We start from the raw sequence: 3,849 nt of genomic DNA on the forward strand, positions 1-3,849 counted from the left end.
TGACATACACAGATAGTAGATTCCCAATGAGAGAGCCAAGCAAGAATGGCTCCCAGGTGATGCTTTCTTTCCCAAGAGAAGCAGAATTGTAGAGGGATTTAGATGAAAAGTTGGTGCCTGAATTTTCTTTCCCAGGTGGGGTGGTGGAGCAGGGAACAGAGGAATACCAGTGCAGCCCCTACCAAAAAATATAGCTTCCCACTCTATACCAATGAGAGACATGTTTGTGTTAAATAGTTTCTCCTTTAAAAGCAATGACTGCCTTGTCAAGCCTCATTAACAACTCAACAGGACTCCTTTAAACAGAGGATCCACTGGGCTCCTAAGTGAGGCTTTGTAAGGGTCTAGCTATAGTCCCTGGATTTCACCTAAAACAAACTTATGAAGTAGATACATCTTCACTTATTAAAATTAAAGGAGGAGGGAGGATTCGGAAAGATGACTGCAGCCATAGGTGGTAGACAAAATGTATTGGATGAGGATCAGCCTTTAAATCTCTCATTGACCAGAAGAGCAGCATGAACAAACAGAAAACAAAAAGCTGATTCAAAGCCTGGAAGCCAATAATTTACTGTTAAGGACAAGGCATTGTGTACAGCATTTGCTTCTAGACCTGGGCTATTCCTGTATATATAACAGGCTTTTAATGCAGGGCTGGCTAGCAGCCCAACACAACCCTTTGGCTCCGAACTGCCTCATTCAGATTGTAAATTTCATTGCATAAATAGTAAGCACTGCTCTTTCTATAGACCCAATAGAAAATAGATCTTCTTGTTCTAGCTCTTCTCCTTGAAATTTTATTTATTTTTTATTATTAAACTGTATTCTTTTTTAAGAGATGAAATCTCACTATGTTGTCCAGGCTGGTCTCAAACTCCTTGCCTTAAAAGATCCTCCTGCATCAGTCTTCCCAGTAGCTGGGACTACAGGTACATTCCACCACACTCAGCTTTGAATTTTTAATTTTTAAAAATAAAAGTTATTTTTTTAAAAATGCAATGTGTTTTATAATGGGGAAAAAAATCACTTGAAAGACATTTGTGTTCTGGCCAACCAAGGAGATTACTCAAGGAAAATGACTATTTTCAGTGAGAGGGGAGCTGGAACTCAGCTCTCTGACCAGAATCCCTATGTCTGAGTCCCAGCTTGACCACTTACTAAAAGTGTATGTTGCTGGGCGTGGTGGCTCACACCTGTAATCTTAGCACTCTGGGAGGCTGAGGTGGGCAGATTGCTCGAGGTCAGGAGTTCAAAACCAGCCTGAGCAAGAGCAAGACCTCATCTCTACTAAAAATAGAAAGAAATTAATTGACCAACTAAAAATATATAGAAAAAATTAGCCGGGCATGGTGGTGCATGCCTGTAGTCCCAGCTACTCGGGAGGCTGAGGCAGAAGGATTGCTTGAGCCCAGGAGTTTGAGGTTGCTGTGAGCTAGGCTGACGCCACAGCACGCACTCCAGCCTGGGCAACAAAGTGAGACTCTGTCTCAAAAAAAAAAAAAAAAAAGAAAGTGTATGTTGTAGCAGATCATTTCACCTTTTTCTGCTGCTGTTTCTCATTTGTAAAATGCAATCATTGTAAATTATAAATAAAATAAATCATTTTTCTTCCTTTTTTTTTTTTTTTTTGAGACAGATCTCACTCTTTTGCCTGGGCTAGAGTGCAGTGGCATCATCATAGCTCACTGAAACCTCCAACTCCTGGGCTCAACCAATCCTCACACCTCAGCCTCCCAGAGTGCTAGGATTACAGGCGTGAGCCATCCGCTTGGCCCCCTTCTTCTTCCAACACCAGAGTGTTAGTCTTCAGGAACCCAAATATTTAAAGAGATTGCTATTTTTATTTGCTTTCATCACAATGTCCTAACTTGGGTAAATCAACATGATGCAACAGGAACAAGACCTCTTTGGTCATTCACTAGGCTGAAATCTTGTCATAAATGCCTACAGGATCCAAAATGGCCAAAGCCTTATCATTCGAAAGATCTGAGAGTATGATCAGTTCAGAGTAAGGTTAGGTACAATATAACAGATGTCAAGGAGATCTAATAGGATATTTGGCTACTTTAGCCACCTCCTAAACCCTAATATGTGTCTTTATATTAAATATTATGGATGGAAAGGCTCAAAACTGATTGGATGCCGAGTCGTCTAGCTATTGAGCCAGATGTAAAACCTCTCCAAAGTCCTCCTGCAAGACCCAGATCAGGCTGGGCGCCTGTCATCCAGGCACTCTGGGAGGCCGAGGCGGGAGGATCACTCAAGGTCAGGAATTCGAAACCAGCCTGAGCAAGAGCGAGACCCCGTCTCTACTAAAAATAGAAAGAAATTAATTGGCCAACTAAAAATATATAGAAAAAATTAGCCAGAAAATAAAAAAAAAAAGAAAGAAAAAATTAGCTGGGCATGGTGGTACATGCTTGTAGTCCCAGCTACTTGGGAGGCTGAGGTAGGAGGATCGCTTGAGCCCAGGAGTTTGAGGTTGCTGTGAGCTAGGCTGATGCTATGGCACTCACTCTAGCCCAGGCAACAGAGTGAGACTCTGTCTCAAAAAAAATAAATAATAATAATAATAATAAAAAGACCCAGATCAGGGGTGGGTCACTCAAGGTCTGTCCTGAGCACTGATGCTAGGGGATTGAACCATCAGGGATAAGCCACCACTGGTGTACCCTTTCACTCAGATTTCCATAAAGAACCATTTGCACACCTGCCACAGCCCACCTTATTCTACCGCTCAAGGGAAAATTAAAAGAACAAACATTCCCTGAAGGCACCAGCACAGCTCCCATGAAATAAATGTTTAAAAAAATATCAAAAGGGTGCTTGCTTCAGCAGCACTATACTAAAATTGGAATGATACAGAGAAGATTAGCATGGCTCCTACCCAAGAATGACACACAAATTCGTGAAGTGTTCCATATAAAAAAATTCAAAAGGAACTCCAAAGTGTTGCTTAATGGGGTGTCCCATGACTCCATCTGGCCCTGCCACCTGCCCAAAGGTTGGAATTGCCCCAGGGACCAAGGCACTGAGGCTGAGCCTGCAGGTACAGAATGACTGGGCCCTGCTGTGGGGGGAAGAGGCACATGAGTTTCAGGCCAGTAAGGAGATTCTTTTCACCATGTAAGGATATATTTGCAATCCGTTCTTCAGTGAAAGGAGGTCATCTTGGAGGCTGAGGAACAGTTAAAAGTCTTTACTTACCATGATTCAAGGGGTTAGGGCTTCAGAGAATGGTCTTGATGGTGTAACTACAAACAAAGTGGTCATGGAAGTGGTTTTTCTGGGTGATTTGCTGAATCACTTTCTCAGAATTATATAAACCAGAATATTATTTGGGAATTTAAATCATTATTTATTTCTACTAATTTTACAAGAGGTATATACCAATGAATTTTTATGTCTGTGTCCAGTAACTAATTCCTTTATTTATACATGTTTTATGTCTCCCTTCATGATAATGGAAATAATTTTATGACATGCTTTTCCTAAATCACTGCAGCCTTCTTTCCTCTTCTCTTGGGTTTAACATGAGGCCAGTCCATTTCAGGCACAGTCAATACCTCCCAATAAAACATGGCAGAAGAAAAGAAAGAGTGTAGAATTCTTGGTCTTCGCCACTACATTCTGCAGATGCCATGCCATATCATTTTCCATACATTTTCTTCCTGGGAACAGAGAGTGATGTAAGATGATGTTTCTGCTGGTGACAACTCTTTTCTTTTTTTTTAATTGACGTAAGTGCAATTCACTTAAAACTAACGATTTTAAGTGCACAATTCAGCAACATCATCTAGTACATTCACAATGTTGTGCAACCACCACCTCTATCTAGTTCCAAAACAT

The 3,849-nt window shown here is 41.2% G+C and overlaps 1 non-coding gene across 1 annotated transcript; it reads left to right on the forward strand.

Moving 5' to 3' along the window:
- The first annotated feature begins 2,823 nt into the window (after positions 1–2,823).
- Positions 2,824–2,928, forward strand: LOC142874656 (U6 spliceosomal RNA). Its single transcript, XR_012922313.1, has one exon. It is a non-coding gene; the product is annotated as a U6 spliceosomal RNA (small nuclear RNA).
- The last annotated feature ends 921 nt before the right edge of the window (positions 2,929–3,849 follow it).

This window comes from Microcebus murinus, chromosome 12, assembly GCF_040939455.1.
Source record: "Microcebus murinus isolate Inina chromosome 12, M.murinus_Inina_mat1.0, whole genome shotgun sequence".
NCBI classification, from domain to species: Eukaryota; Metazoa; Chordata; class Mammalia; order Primates; family Cheirogaleidae; genus Microcebus; species Microcebus murinus.